We start from the raw sequence: 17664 nt of genomic DNA on the forward strand, positions 1-17664 counted from the left end.
GTAGTAGTAAAGCATATGAGTTATGAAAGTTATATCTTACAAGTTGCAAGTCTCATGCATAATATGCTAATAGTGCCCGCACCTTGTCCTAATTAACTTGGACTACCGGATCTTTGCAATGCACATGTTTTGACCAAGTGTCACAATGGGGTACCTCCATGCCTCCTGTACAAAGGTCTAAGGAGAAAGCTCGCATTTTGGATTTCTCGCTTTTGATTATTCTCAACTTAGACATCCATACCGGGACAACATGGACAACGAGATAATGGACTCCTCTTTTATGCATAAGCATGTGGCAACAATTATTATTCTCATATGAGATTGAGGATATGTGTCCAAACCGAAACTTCCACCATGAATCATGGCTTTAGTTAGCGGCCCAAAGTTCTTCTCTAACAATATGCATGCTCCAACCATGAAGGTGGTAGATCTCTCTTGCTTCGGACAAGACGGACATGCATAGCAACTCACATGATATCCAACAAGGAATAGTTGATGGCGTCCCCGTAAACATGGTTACCGCTCAACAAGCAACTTAATAAGAGATAAAGTGCATAAGTACATATTCAATACTACAATAGTTTTTAAGCTATTTGTCCCATGAGCTATATATTGCAAAGGTGAATGATGGAGTTTTAAAGGTAGCACTCAAGCAATTTACTTTGGAATGGCGGGTAAATACCATGTAGTAGGTAGGTATGGTGGACACAAATGGCATAGTGGTTGGCTCAAGTATTTTGGATGCATGAGAAGTATTCCCTCTCGATACAAGGTTTTAGGCTAGCAAGGTTATTTGAAACAAACACAAGGATGAACGGTACAGCAAAACTCACATAAAAGACATATGGTAAACATTATAACACTCCATACCGTCTTCCTTGTTGTTCAAAACTCAATACTAGATGTTATCTAGACTCTAGAGAAACCAAATATGCAAACCAAATTAGCAAGCTCTAAGTATTTCTTCATTAATGGGTGCAAAGTATATGATGCAAGAGCTTAAACATGAGCACAACAATTGCCAAGTATCAAATTATCCAAGACATTTTAGAGTTACTACATGTAGCATTTTCCAATTCCAACCATATAACAATTTAACGAAGGAGAAACTTCGCCATGAATACCATGAGTAGAACCTAAGGACATATTTGTCCATATGCAACAGCGGAGCGTGTCTCTCTCCCATAAAGTGAATGTTAGGATCCATTTTATTCAAACAAAACAAAAACAAAAACAAACCGACGCTCCAAGCAAAGTACATAAGATGTGGCCGAATAAAAATATAGTTTCAGTGGAGGAACCTGATAATGTTGTCGATGAAGAAGGGGATGCCTTGGGCATCCCCAAGCTTAGACGCTTGAGTCTTCTTAATATATGCAGGGGTGAACCACCGGGGCATCCCCAAGCTTAGAGCTTTCACTCTCCTTAATCATATTGCATCATACTCCTCTCTTGATCCTTGAAAACTTCCTCCACACCAAACTCGAAACAACTCATTAGAGGGTTAGTGCATAATAAAAACTCACATGTTCAGAGGTGACACAATCATTCTTAACACTTCTGGACATTGCATAAAGCTACTGGACATTAATGGATCAAAGAAATTCATCCAACATAGCAAAAGAGGCAATGCGAAATAAAAGGCAGAATCTGTCAAAACAGAACAGTTCGTATTGACGAATTTTAAAATGGCACCAGACTTGCTCAAATGAAAATGCTCAAATTGAATGAAAGTTGCGTACATATCTGGGGATCACTCACGTAAATTGGCATAATTTTCTGAGTTACCTACAGAGAATTAGACCCAGATTCGTGACAGCAAAGAAATCTGTTTCTGCGCAGTAATCCCAATCTAGTACTTACTTTTCTATCAAAGACTTTACTTGGCACAACAAAACATAAAACTAAGATAAGGAGAGGTTGCTACAGTAGTAAACAACTTCCAAGACACAAATATAAAACAAAGTACTGTAGAGTAAAAAACATGGGTTGTCTCCCATAAGCGCTTTTCTTAACGCCTTTCGCCTAGGCGCGTAAAGTGTAACTCAAGTAACATCAAGAGATGAAGCATCAACATCATTACCAGCGGTGTTGGGAGTTTTATCGATTTTAGGCCTATAGTAATTCTTTGGTTTAGGCACCTTAGAGACATACATGAATTTTTGCTCCTTACCCACATAAGCTTTCTCATTAAATTTAAGAGAAGAAAAAGTTGAACCCAATTTTCCCATAGCTTTTTCAAGTTTACCAATTCTATGGGTTTGATTATCATGGATAGCACAAGTTTCTAGAGTAGCAATTCTTTCATTAATTCCTCCTAGGATTTTATCAAGTTTATAAGTATTATCAAGTAATATTTCCAATTTAGTTTCAACGCTACAATTTTTCTCTATGGTTTCCAATTTTTTCATAACATCCTCAAGGGAGGTTTCACTTTTAGTTTCATTAACAGGTGGTGTTCCAAATAAACTCTCAATAATGCAACTAGCTTCTAAAGCGGGAGCACCTAGGAAGTTACCTCCCGCGAGACAATCAAGAACATATCTATTCCAAACTAGAGATACCAACATAAAAATTCCTGAGTAGGATAATGGTGGAGTGTTTCTTAGTGCACCTATTATGGGCATCACTAATTCTATACCAAGCATCTTTTAAACATTCTCCCCCTTGTTGTTTAAATGAACGAACTTCAACTTCGGGATTACTCATTTTAGAGGTAGTAAATAAAGCAAACTAGATAAAGTAAATGCAAGTAAACTAATTTTTTTGTGTTTTTGATATAGCAAACAAGACAGTAAATAAAGTAAAGCTAGCAACTAATTTTTTGTGTTTTGATATAATGCAGCAAACAAAGTAGTAAATAAAATAAAGCAAGACAAAAACAAAGTAAAGAGATTGAGAAGTGGAGACTCCCCTTGCAGCGTGTCTTGATCTCCCCGGCAACGGCGCCGTGAAAATATGCTTGATGGCGTGTATTTCACACGTTCGTTGGGCAACCCCAAGAGGAAGGTATGATGCGCACAGCAGCAAGTTTTCCCTCGTAAAGAAACCAAGGTTTATCGAACCAGGAGGAGCCAAGAAGCACGTTGAAGGTTGATGGCGGCGGGATGTAGTGCGGCGCAACACCGTAGATTCCGCGCCAACGTGGAACCCGCACAACACAACCAAAGTACTTTGCCCCAACGAAACAAAGTGAGGTTGTCAATCTCACCGGCTTGCTGTAACAAAGGATTAACCGTATTGTGTGGAAGATGATTGTTTGCAGAGAAAATAGTAAAACAAGTATTGCAAGCAGATTTGTATTTCAAGTATTAAAGAATGGACCGGGGTCCACAGCTCACTAGAGGTGTCTCTCCCATAAGATAAAAGCATGTTGGGTGAACAAATTACAGTCGGGCAATTGACAAATAGAGAGGGCATAACAATGCACATACATGACATGATAAGTATAGTGAGATTTAATTGGGCATTACGACAAAGTACATAGACCGCCATCCAACCGCATCTATGCCTAAAAAGTCCACCTTCAGAGTTATCGTCCGAACCCCTCCAGCATTAAGTTGCTAAACAACGGACAATTGCATTAAGTATGGTGCGTAATGTAATCAACAACTACATCCTCGGACATAGCGCCAATGTTTTATCCCTAGTGGCAACAAGACAACACAACCTTAGAACTTTCTCGTCACCGTCCTGTGTGTCAATGCGTGCATGAACCCACTATCGAGCATAAGTACTCCCTCTTGGAGTTAAAAGTAAAAACTTGGCCAGAGCCTCTACTAGAAACGGAGAGCATGCAAGATCATAAACAACACATGTATAATAACTTGATAATTAACATGACATAGTATTCTCTATCCATCGGATCCCGACAAACACAACATATAGAATTACGGATAGATGATCTTGATCATGTTAGGCAGCTCACAAGATCCAACAATGATAGCACAATGAGGAGAAGACAACCATCTAGCTACTGCTATGGACCCATAGTCCAGGGGTAGACTACTCACTCATCACTCCGGAGGCGACCATGGCGGTGTAGAGTCCTCCGGGAGATGATTCCCTCTCCGGCAGGGTGCCGGAGGCGATCTCCTGGATCCCCCGAGATGGGATCGGCGGCGACGGCGTCTCGCAAGGTTTTCCGTATCGTGGCTCTCGGTACCGGGGGTTTCGTCACGGAGGCTATTTGTAGGCGGAAGGGTAGGTCAAGAGGCGGCACGGGGGCCCCACACCACGGGCCGCGCGGCCAAGGGGGGCCGCGCCGCCCTAGGGTGTGGCCCCTCTTCGTCTCTCCTTCGGACTTCCGGAAGCTTCGTGAGAAAATAGGCCCCCGGGCTTTAATTTCGTCCAATTCCGAGAATATTTCGTTACTAGGATTTCTGAAACCAAAAACAGCAGAAAACAAAGAATCGGCACTTCGGCATCTTGTTAATAGGTTAGTTCCAGTAAAATGCACGAATATGACATAAAGTGTGCATAAATCATGTAGGTATCATCAATAATATGGCATAGAACATAAGAAATTATCGATACGTCGGAGACGTATCACCGTCCAAGACCAAGTTGCCGGGCTGCTACGACCGGCTGATAAGACTCATAACCAGGTTTGATGATCCTGTTTGAGGTGCTCATGCCAACTGGGAGGAAGCAGGGACGGATCATGATGGAGTATAATTGCCGAGTGTCAGCATCATCGGCAAAGCTATCTAACCTGAAGGAGACTGGATTTTCAAAATTTTCAGACTCCGTATAAGGAAAGAAGATAGGGTCATCCAGGCCTTGGTAGAAAGTTCTGAACCACTCTGATGCTCCCTTTAAGGTTAGTTTGCTACCTGGGAGGCTATATAGAGCTTGGCCGTAGCTAGTGCATCGGATCTATCTCCCATTAGTATCTGGGAAGGTGCAAGTAGCTAAGGGTGGAAAGTTTGGGATCTGGTTTTGGAAGTACAGCTGAGCCCATAGCTGAATAAACTACCAGGGACCTCCGGTTTTGACTGTCTTTTCGGAGAACAGTTTAACAGACATTAGCTGGAGATATCTATAGACCTCTCCAAGAAACAGCTTGCCAATACCAAGCTGAGTGCCTCCGGCAAGTTCATAGGCCAGGGAAAGATAATTCTTGGTTGGAGCAAGCGAAGGACCACAAAATATGAAGTGTTCCAACCAGAAATTCAGGAAGGCCGTGTGTTCTTTCTCTGTTACGGGGCCTTTGTTTTTCATGTGGCGCCGAAGGTAAGCACCCCAGTTTGTGCACTCTGTTTTGGAAGAAAGCGTAAAGGGGACCTTTGGCAGCCTGAAGGCAGATGGGCTTGGAGATGCAATGTCTAAACCAGTGATCATGGCCACATCTAGTAAGGTTGGTGTCATGGGGCCATGACCAAACATGAAGCAGTTCAAAGCATCAGACCAAAAATAGCCGATGGTTTTCAGAAGGTTTTCATGTTTCTCAAGGGGAGACAGTGATAAAGCTAAAGCATCGGCTATTCTCGCCGTTTCCTGTGTGGCGTGGTGAGTTTTGGAGATTCTATTGTACCAAGAAACCCAATCTTCAGGAGGATTAGGCCAGGCTCGTAAGCAGTCGGCCCAAGAAGTCAGATCTAGATTTTGATTCACGAAGGGAATTCTATTTGCCTCGCATGAAATCAAATGGGCAGGGCTCTCGGTAGAAAGAGGGCCAAGACAGAGAGAATTTGGAAGAGAAGGATGTGGCAGTAGAATGTCTGATACCTAGAAATTAATGACGGGACAAAGTATTAATTCAGATGTTTGTTGTTAATTCTAGCACCATGTTCGGACAGCGAGGAGCGGTTGAGGATTACCTTCAGGCCGGAGACCATGGCGTTGGCGTTGGATGATTCCGCCATTGGATTCGCTGCGGGGTTGAGCCTGCGCGATTGAGATCTGAGGTTCGCGTGGCCGTGAGTTGATTCTGTTCGAGCGGCAATTTGGGGATCTGAGTGTTGCTCTTTCGGATAAGCTGCAGGTTACCGTTTGAATGGGCAACAGAGTTGGCCTTACTCGCGTTTTATGGCAAAGGCCGATGCGCTGCCATCGGCTCTTGGTGTGTTGGCTTGCTCTGACGATCGGCGAAATTGATAGAAAGGCAAAATCGGCTTAGAAATATTTTCTTCATTAATAAAGGGGCTTTTACAGAGAAGAGCCGATTGCTCAAGGAAGAAAGAACAAAAGCCGATTACTACTACTACTAGTCCTATACTAGTAGTCCCTAATCTAAGGGCCGTTGCTGCCCTCATCGTCATCACTGCCGCCGGCGCAGCTGCTGGCGGGCTCCTCGTCGCTGCTCCCGTAGCCCTCTACGGGAGCCTCGTCCTCCTCCTCGTCGTCGTCGTCGTCCGACCCGGCACGGAAGCGCTTCGCCGGCGGATATTCGTCGGAGGACTCGTCGTCCTCCTCTTCATCCTCCTCGTCGGAGGAGGTGTAGCCGTCCCACGAGAAGCGGTCGTCCTCGCCTCCCGCTTCCAGCTCCCCGTTGACGAGGAACTGGAAGTCATCTTCTCCCTCGGTCAAGGACTTGTCGTCCTCGGACCAGACGGAGGAATCGTGGGACTCGATGTCCCACTCCTCCGGGGCGCGGCGGTCGTACGCCGCCAGCGGGTCCCACTCCGGCGTGGGCTCACGGAAGGGAGAAGATACGTAGGAGAGACCTGATGAGGCAGAGGAGGAGGAGGAGGAGGAGGAGGAAGACATGGCTACAGAGGAAGGGGGTTTTTTGCCGATGGCTAGTGCGGAGCAAGAGGATGAAGAGACGAACTGCTCGACGCGGTTAAATAAAGGGATATGGGGAGAGTTAATGTTACAGCAGTTTCCGAGGAAGTGGTGCCAAAGAACCGTCAAATCGTGCGAGAGAAGTTGAGAAGGCAAGGCATCATGATGAAGGATACTGCGACGGTTCTGCTCTGCCACGACGTGACCCTACGAAGAAAAAAACGGGGTGGTTTTGAAATTATCATTGCCAAAACCAGGGGGGCATGTGTTATCACCAGAATTTGACCAAGTCTGGAGATGGGCCGTGATTAAATGGGCTTAGAAGATATACATGGAAAATATTCCCGAACCGGCCTTGTACAAGAAGTTTGGGCAAGATTGCCCGTGTATCTGTAAATTATAGTAGGTTACGTGTCGGTTAGAATTAAGAGATAGAGTTTAGCTCGTACACGGTTGGGTTTATTCCCAAGTTAGAAAGTCTACAGACTATAAATATGTATCTAGGGTTATTGAGAAAGAAGGACGACCACGTTCACAACAAATCAATCTAGGCGCATCGCCACCCCTTGTTTCGAGGGTTTCTCCCGGTAGGTAACATGCTGCCTAGATCGCATCTTGCGATCTAGGCAGTATCAGTTTATTCGTTGTTAGTGTTGCTCGTGCTGAAGCCTTTTTGATGGCGAGCAACACCTTTATCTTAGGTGTTTTGGGGTTTACGTCGATGCTTTCACGATGTACTTGTTTAGCTATGCTTCCCCTTGATATCTAGCTGCCCTTACACCTATTTTAGGTGTAAGGGCAGCATCTTGCTTGATTCTTTATTTAGTAGATCTAATCTGTTATAGTTGCTCCTTGTTCATCAAGGATTGGTTTGATATCCGTATGGTTAGGCCTTATAAACGGGTTGAACGATCCGGTGGTGCGTAAGGTGTGGTTTATTAAACTCTAGAGGGATTGTTCCGGGGATCAACTTCACGTTGGTTTTTAGGCCTCTTTAGGGCTGGTTTTCCATCATCTTACGTATCTGCTAGGCTCAATTACGCATAGGATGTTCCGACTATACGGTGAAAACCCTAGACTATCGTAGATTAGTTTAGCTTGATATTGATAAAGCATGATCCCCATGTCCTTATAAATCTAACATGAACCATGGGGCAATCGGCTCTTTGAGCCGATCCACATAACAACTTAAGAGCCGATCGGGGCTCGTATTTAATGTTTACGTGTTTGCCGTGCAGGAAACTAGTCGAAGCAATCCATCACCTTCCTGACCAGGTATAGGTCAGGTGGCACGCCCTCGTAAGCAGCAGGACATGTGCCAGAAGGCATTGCGGGCCGCCGCCCGAGGGACCAGGGTCCACCGCAATCCTGGGAGCCTCCCGGCTCTACTGTGTTGCACGTCTATACTCGCCGGTGGGTTTTTGACCGCAACAAACCTCGACTACTGGCTTCGTCTGGCCCGTAGCCAGATTCGCTGCAAAGAAAGAACACTCTAAGTTCTAACTATCGGTGTCCGAGCCGGATTCGCCGGTGTGGTAGTGCACGGCGGCAGCCGTATCGTCGAACACCTTGACGATCATCTCGCCGCCCCCTCGTAGAGGAAGGTGAGCTGGCAGCCGGGCTCGAGCGCGAGGTCACGGGGCGAACTTGTCCCACCCCGTGTGCGGGTACATCTTGCCCCGCCCGTCGAACAGGACCTCCACGGGCCGGCGGCGGAGTTACGACTCGGCCTCCCGTAGCTGCTAATGCGCCGGCTCGACGCCATCGACGAACTCGGCGAACTTGTCCGGGAGCCGCTTGATGCCGAGTGAGTCGTCGTCGATGCGGAGGAGGAACTCGAAGCAGCGGTCGTCCTGCGAAGACGAGGAGGGCGCAGGCGACAGCGAGCGTGGGGCCGGTGCTGCTCCACCACGGCGGCCCCTTCCCCAGCCCCGGGGGCGCCCAGGGCCACGGCCTCGACCGCCTCGCCGGCCACCAGGACCGGCCATGGACTTCCTCGCGGGCCTGGATGCGTCGCAGGAACACCTAGGCGGCGCTACGGTCGAGCTTTGTGGCGGTTAGGGTTTCTTTGGAGGAGTGGATGAGGAAGAAGAACGCGCGCCCCCTTTATATAGGCCGGAGGCATGCGGTGGCCGCGGGAGGCGTGGCGTCGCCATTAACGTGGTTGGCGGATGTGGGCTTCGGCAGCCGAGGCATCGCCATTAACGTGGCGCAGGCTGCCGAAGCGACGCAGCGGCGCAGTCACTGGCGCGTTTGAGAAGACGCATCGACGCAGAGTCGCTGCCAGGCGGGCTCGATGATATGTCCGCCAGACGCGAGCGGACACTTTCCGGAGGTCCGCGGAGACGCATCCGAGGCGCATATTTGGGCTAGGATTGCGTCTCCCCGGACGACCCGGTCACTTTGCGTCGCCCCGCTGGAGGAGGTGCCAGACGCATTTCCGGTCACGGCGGACGAAAACGGTCGCTCAGCGTCCGTTTGCGTCGCGCCGCTGGAGATGCCCTTGCACCATCAAGACATTGATGTAGCTGCTGACTCGTCGATATCCTCCTCGGCGACCTTGCGCCGTTCATGTCGCAGCCTCCTCCTCTGCATCGCCCAACCGCCACCGCTTCCTCATCCGCATCGCGCATCATCGTGGTCGCCATAATCCTAAGATAATCACATAAATAACAGCATGAATTGAACGTATTATGCAATTCGAGTATGCAATCCGAGCAAAGTGGGATGAGGGAGAAAGCAAACGTCTACAGGAAATGAAAAAAAAAACTATGCATCAATGATGGCTGGTGGTAGAGAAGAGCGCAGCCTCATGAAGTAGGGATAAATGGGCAGGCCAGAAACGACTTCCACTACCACCGGAAGGCAAGGGAACGGAAGGGTCATGACGGTGCACCATCAAAGCCATTAATTACGACCAAGCAACAGCGGCGGCGGCTCCACGGGGCGTCCACTCGCAGCCCACAAAACCAACAAAGCGGCCCAATTACCGTCGCATGCCTGGTTCACCGACCAGGCGTTGAGGTCATTTTGCGGAGTAGCGGCCGGCAAAACCTATACACCGACCAGGTCGGTGGTTACCGGTCACCGCACACCCCCTGGTTGGGTATGGGCCAGGCCCATTTGTGGCTATTTGGCCTGTAACAGTTCGTTTTTTCTTTTTTCTTTTTTCTTTTCTGGTTTCTTTTTTTGTTTTGTTTTGTTTTTTCTTTTTTCTGGTTTCGGTTTTGTTTGTATTTTTTAGATTCGAAATTTTTTATTTTTAAAAATTGTTCAAATTGAAAAAATGTTTAAATTCAAAATGTTCAAATTTGAAAACCGTTCAAATCTGAAAACCGTTCAAATTCGAAAACCGTTCAAATTTGAAAATTTGAAAATTGTTCAAAAATGAAAATTGTTCAAATAGAAAAAGAGTTCATTCAAAATTTGTTCATATTTTAAAAACGTTCAATTTTGAAAATTGTTCGAGTTAAAAAATTATTCAAATTTCAAATTTTGAAAAATATTCAAATCGAAAAAATGTTCAAATTTAAAAACTGTTTTGTTTTCAGAAAACGGTTCAAATTTTATGAAAAACTTTTTCTCAAAAAAAGTTCTTAAAACGGTTAGATTTTAAAAAACGAAAATATAAACAGAAAAGAAAAAACAGAAAAGAAGGAAGAAAAAGGAAAAAGAAACTCACCTGACGTAATGGGTCGCGGCCCACTAAATTACCTAGATCGTGGGAGGGTGTGCAGTGCCGAACAGCCACCGACCAGATCGGTGGCGAGGAGCTCCCGTAGCGGCCCAGTCACGTTGGTTGAGCGTAACGTGCGGTTGACGCAGCAAAAAATGCACAGACACGAGCGATACTATGGCCAAGAGATCCTGAGCATACAGGAGCATAATCGGACGGCTAATGATTCCAAAACGCTGAGAAGGGGCCTAGCTGGTTCAATTTTACTATCTCGTAATATAGAATGATCGTGCTTGTAAATCATGTTCTTATCAGAAAATAACGTACCATAGCATGCAGCATAGTACTCTGGTATACACCCCCTTCAGCATTGCAGCCCACAAGCACACGCTTTGTCGAGAGACCTTGTTTTGATTAGGCCATATTTTTCGGTAGACCTTGTTGGGCTTAGAGCATCTCCAGCAGACGCGCTATATCGCGGCGCGCTAAAACCAAGAATCCGCGCGCGGTAAACAGATATCGCGCGCTGTGACGTTTTTTCCTCCGCCGGACGCGCCATTTTGCAGCGCGCGTTGGCGCGGTAAAATAGCACCTCCGCCGGACGCGCCATTTTGCAGCGCGCGGACGCGGCGCAAACAACAAACACACACAAATATGCATCCAAGAAGATCAAACAATATATAAAAATTCATAAATATATTGTACCATCCAAATACAATACATTGTTCACAACAATACTTCACACCAAATACAACACATACAACAATACAACATGGTTTTGAGACAATACAACACATAATTTTCAAACAAATACAACAAATATGGAACTATTGTTGTCCATTCCAATTCCACCATTCTTCCATGAGATCTTTTTGAAGATCATCATGTGTGTCGTTGCACCGAATGGCATGGTATGAGGCAATGAATTGGGCAATCCTATGTGCGGACCTCGTCACTTGCACGGGAACCCCCATCAAGTCGTAGTGGGTATGATCCACATCTTTTCCGCGATCATCCTCTATAATCATGTTGTGCATGATTACACACGCGGTCATGATATACCAAAGGCATTCTTGATCCCAAAATCTAGCCGGTCCTCTAACTATGGCAAATTGGGCTTGCAAAATCCCAAATGCTCTCTCTACATCTTTCCTAGCCGCCGCTTGTGCATTGTGGAATTGAGTTTGCTTTTTACCTCTTGGTTGAATAATTGGCTTCACAAATGTTTGCCACCTTGGGTATATGCCGTCGGCGAGGAAGTAGCCATAGTTGTACTTGCGGCCATTTGCTTCAAACTCCACCAATGGACCTTCCCGCATTGCAAGTCTTGTCATTAGTGGTGACCGTTGAAGAACATTGATGTCATTGCAAGATCCGGGCATTCCAAAGAAAGCATGCCATATCCAAGTCTCTTGGTCGGCCACCGCTTCAAGTACTATGGTGGCATCCTTCTTGTAGCCTTTGAATTGTCCATGCCATGCCGCTGGACAATTCTTCCAACTCCAATGCATACAATCAATGGAACCAAGCATACCGGGAAATCCCCGGTTGGCGTTGATCTCCAAAAGCCTTGCCGTGTCTTGAGCATTGGGGGCTCTCAAGTATGTGGAGCCAAAGACATTGACAATTGCAACGACAAAGCGCTTCACACACAAGATAGAAGTGCTCTCTCCCATGGCCAAATGATCATCAATAAGATCTGCCGGTATACCATATGCCAACATACGCAAGGCGGCGGTCACCTTTTGATATGTGCTATGGCCAAGTTCTCCGGCGGCATTCCTCCTTTGCTCAAAGAAGCGATCATATTTGGTGACCTCCGCTGCAATGTGCTTGAACAAGTTGAGACTCATCCGGAAACGCCGCCGAAAATAGCTTTCGGGAATATCGGATTCTCATTGAAATACGACCGCATCAATTTCTCATGCCCTTCAATCCTTTCTCTCCACAACTTCTGTCTACCAAACACCGATCCACCAAATTTTGGCCTCTTAACGGCGCGGTATGCTAATAGTATCGATATGTTCTCCTCTTCTTCTTGGTCGAACTCGTCATCCGATGAATCATATGAGGAACTCTACAAACATATGTATCATATTAATTCACTATAAACTATTGTAGCTACTTGACGAGTAGAGGCCGGCCGGCGGAGGTTCATACCTTGCGAGCAAATGGGCGAGCACCATGGGCGCGCCAAGTTGCAAGCAAGCTGCTCGAGGACGACGAGGACGACATGTCGACGCCTGCGTGGAGGAGAACGCGACGGCGGCGCGAAGGGGCGGCGGAGAAGGACCGCCGGCCGCAACTCGTCGGCCGACGGCCGCGCGAGCGACACAGCGCGGCGGAGCGTCCGCCGCTGCCAGGAGGAGGTGCGGGCGACGCGGATCTACGACGCGGCGGCGCGCGAGCGGGGGCGGCGGCGGAGTCGACCGGCGGCGGCTGGATTTCGCGCCGGCGGTAGGTGGGGAAATGAGGGCGCGGGCGCGGGGGAGGAAATTTCCAGCCGTTGGCTTTTTCGCGCTTGGACGAGCGATGCCGCGCGCTGTAGCCAACGCGCCGGATATGCCGCTCCGGATTGTGCAAAAAGCCGCGCGCCCTAAAAAATTTACAGCGCCGCGCCGTTTACCGCGCCTGCTGGAGCGCCTGATTCTGTCCCGCGCGCGCTATATCGGACGTTTTTATGCCGCGCGGCCTATATAGCGCGTCTGTTGGAGATGCTCTTAGTGGGGGGATACCAAAATAGTTCAGTAACTTCTCATTCAATAAATAGACAAGTAGCCGACATTCAGGAGGACTTCCAAATGTAAGGAAAGCAATCAATATTGTAATTTAGTTGGCAAGAGAGGAGTGATTCCAATGTCCTATGGAGCGTCTGTGGTAAAGTGTGTGCACATATTTTACTATAATATAAATTTCTCATGTATTCCGGTAGACAATTTATTAGATTATCCATCAAGAACATAACCACCAAATTCAAGGTAAAAGATAATCAACGGCTTATTCTAGATAGGGAAGGTTTTATGAAAGGCTTACACACAAATACTGGAGATTTTGGTAAGGCTGAACGTATACACATTATAGTAAAAATATCAAGAAGAAATTTCAGACTATATCCGATTCAAAGACAATCTAGGAGAAGTAGATTTCCCTTAGTCCACCCTAAAAACATTCATTTTGGCCTAGAGTTTTTGTATGGTGAACCCTCCAAACGATCAGTTGTGGTTATCCTCATGATTTTGATCAAAATAGGTGTTTTGGAAATCCAATTCATTTAAAATGGAATTTAAATACTTTACCCAAAATAAAGAGGATAAATTCCAATGTATTATTGCGGTGGTGTGTGAGGTTGTTCAGCTAGATTTAGCCATATTCAGCCTTCTATTTTGGAACTATCTTTTGTTTCCAAGAAAGCTATTGCATGAAAGTTCTATGATATAGAAGTATTTGCCTCCTTTATCGGAGTGGCACTACATGTTGATTTTTTGTGATGGCCCAGAAAGAAATCCTAATTATCATTTGCATGTCGATGTAAAATACGCAATGGAGGAAATGCACAGTGTGGTCAAGCCGTCGCGTGCCTGTGAAATGTGGCCGTGTATCAGCTTGCAAAGTTGTAGTCCTACTGCAACTACTGCAACTTCTCACACTTGCGCTAACCACTTTCCCTAACATGAGATTTATTAATTAATTTGCGACCAAGTTACGAGTGTCTTCAGTGTTCTACGGTATGACATGCAGTAAATAGCACGATGCATGTGCAAATCATTTAGAAATCACAAGGGCCTCTAGGATTCAAAGGAATTGCAAAGGATTTTTGGATTAAAATGCTTAGGATTCGTTTGATTTGCTTGATGGAATCCCATAGGATTTTTTTTACAAAGGTCCTTTGCACCGGGTCTCTTCAAACCTACTTTTCAGAATACTTTGTTTTCATGTGATGGCATCATGGCGCATATGAATCTTACGAGGTTGGAGTAGGCATGAAATGGCAATCCTGCATTTTTCCAAATCTTGCATTTTTACAATCCTACGAATCAAAGAATCAAAGGAGTCTAATGTATGCCCACCTTCGCCTTGACATGCTACTCTTAGTAGAAGTAAACCATGCTTAATACATTTCTACATCGTGCCATATCACCGAAGAGAAGATCTGGTTGTATTCTGTCGGTCTGACAAGGGCCCAATGGAACCAAATTTGTTACATAATTGAAGTTTACGTTCAAGAATGGAACAAAACGAAAATGCCGCGCCAATTCTATCATAAACGAACCACACCAGTGTCACCAGCATGTACATATTTTGTAGAGAACATGAAGCTGGGCCACTTTTATATAGAAAGTACCAGAGTTGCATTGGGATGCTAGTTTCGTAGACAGAACCAAAAGCAGGTTAAAGCTAGGTGCCACCTACAACTCGACGCAAATAGGAAAAGCTGAGGCAGGAGCAAAGTTCAGCAAGCTATCTTAACCAAAACATCCAAGGACGAGATTGTAACATGTCTTTTTGCCATTGCTTTTGGCCACCCGGCCGTTCTCCTGAGGACTTCGTACAATCAAATCGTGGGCGACTTGGCCACATGGGAATTTAGACCATCATCTCCAAAGTGGTGTAGTATTGTACTCTATGATCCCTCCCACTCCTAGTGCTACTTGCGCTAGAAGATAATGCTTGCATAGTTTTATAGCATTGGAAAATGCACCTTATTCCAGTCGCAAATATTTGGATCAAATACATAACATTAGAAGGCGGCTAAGTTGCGTCGTCTCTCTCACTCTCCCTAGTTTATAAGGTGAGCAACCCAAGCGTGTTGGGTTTGATGGGTTCCAACTACAATAAAAACATGAGGACACATGGATTCACTTGAGTGCACAATGTCCCCGGTGCTGCCTTTATCTATCATGAAGTAGCTGGTGGCGACATGAAATCTCAGGGGAAGCTATCTCCTGCTAGTGTATTATTCCCTATAATACTCCTAAACAGGGCCCTGCTCCTAAATGTATGTAGTTTCGGCTCTTGGCATAAGAACTTAGGAGTGAGTCGCCTAAAGAGTTAAAAAGGTTGCTGCTTTTCCCTTGGTTAGTCCAATAGTGTGCACGTCTGTGGTAGAGTGTATACACATATGCATTTCCTTTGTAATTAAAATTTTAATAGCACAAGCCTATTTTGCTACGATATACGGCAGGGCATACGCTATCAGCAAGAACTCAACCACCAAATGCAAGGTAAAAGTTAATTAAAGGCTAACTCTGGATAGGGGAGGTTTTATGAAAGGCATTCTCCAATACCGGAGGTTTTTGTAAGGCTAAAAGTGCACATAGAAAAAAAAGTCAAAGAAGACAGTTTGGATTATATTTTGTACATAACAAAGAAGATTATTTTCTCGTAGTCCACCCTACAAAACATTCAACCTGGAATTGAAGTACTATATTCGGCACAAAGAAGACACATTTCAATGTATTCTCCCTAGGTATGCGAAGGTTTTTTTAGCTAGATTTATTTGAAAAAAATATATTTGAAATGTCAAAAGAATTATATAAAGACCATACGAATGTGTGCCCATGGTATGATAACATGCAAAATTTCTGTGGAAAGGAGATTCGTTGTGATTTGGAGCAAATTAAGAACAGATTTGGTCATACGAGATAAGTTGCTTTTTATAACATAGACCTTTTTTTCCGGAGCACTATTTACTTCTTTTATCCGAGAAACCTACAGACATGGCAAAGATAGCATGGACATAGAAAAACCATATTCCAGTTCTACAAAAAATTAAACAGTTTTCTAATTAAGCATGTAAAAACAGTATGTGTCTCTTTTTGGATAAAAACTGTATTTCTCATGAACACAAACCTTCTGGCTGGTGAAAAGCCACATGCCTTTGCGATATCCTCATGGACTATGTTAGCATTGGCTTATGAAAATGTGATGCCTACCGGCCATGCATTCAGCACACTAACCAGATTTTGTTTTCCCAAGACATAGCTTGAGATGTTGGGTCTTTGGTGTTACCAAAACACGGTTTTAGTGCGTAGATACATGCGAACATAACTGACATATTGCCAATAGTGAGAAATCGCAGGAGTTTATTCAATCTTCAATGATATATTACAGAAATTAAAAAAGGTGGTGGCTAACCAAGAGTAGCTGGTGTATTTTAGATAACAGGCACACAAGTGCTTGGCTTTAAATTAATAAAGCCACAATGGGCCAGAATCTAATACTAGAATGCTGAAAAACAGCTTACAAGACCACAAAACAGCACAAGCAAAATAACAGGAAAATGAAAGCACAACTTGTAGAAGTCGAAGTCCTACATGCAAAAACGACACTAGGAAGTAGGCAATGCAGCATCGAAGGAGCTGCCGGCTGCCTTGAGGAAGGACCAACATCGTCTGCAGGTTGGGCACGAGGCAGAACCATCCTTTTTTCGCAGTGGCGGACCTAGGATTTTAACAAAGGGTATGCCACATTCAAAATTTAGCGCTTTTATTGATTTTTTTCTTAAAATATAGAGAAAATATATTAAAAACAATTTAATATAATTAAATAATTAAATAAGAAGGGATTCTGGATTTTAATCAAAAAGGTTAATTGTTGGACACATACAACATCGACGAGGCGTTGTAATATTAAACTAAAATTTTGCCATTGCGTCCGACCCTAAATTTCCAAAGTCAACTGCATGGTAATCAGATTATACTAAAATAAACAATAAATATGTAAACAAGATGATCCAAAAAAATTACAACGGAATATATAAAAATTAATCGTATACTTAATTACCGAAAACTAGTTATTAGTTGATTAAATTATCAGCTGATGGTAGCTAGCCCATATACTACTAGATCACATTTTAGAGTTGCTCCAACGTATCCTGTAGCTAGAAATTTCCTTTGATTAGTCATCATAGCTAATCGGGTCAAATCCATCACCAAAATAGCTACCCATGCATGGTGCATATCCATAGCCAGCCTGCAAACTAAAGCCAACATCTTCGTAAACATAAACTAGAGTATTAGTTTCCAAAACCAACGAAGGAACTAGCGGATGGTCCAAGGCACGTTTGGAACCTGGGTGCGCCCGCACCCAGTTTTCCAAATAATGAAAAAAACGCTATTTAAAAGTTTCAAAAAAATGTGAATTAAAATTTTACATGTATGTATTATGTTGATATTTATTTGTGTGCGTTTTCACAAAAAAATATCATTGTATGTGGCCTACACAAAAATGATAAAATGCAAATTTCTATCCCTGTGAAT

The sequence above is a fragment of the Lolium rigidum genome, chromosome 1 (genome assembly GCF_022539505.1).
Source record: "Lolium rigidum isolate FL_2022 chromosome 1, APGP_CSIRO_Lrig_0.1, whole genome shotgun sequence".
In the NCBI taxonomy this organism is placed as follows: Eukaryota; Viridiplantae; Streptophyta; class Magnoliopsida; order Poales; family Poaceae; genus Lolium; species Lolium rigidum.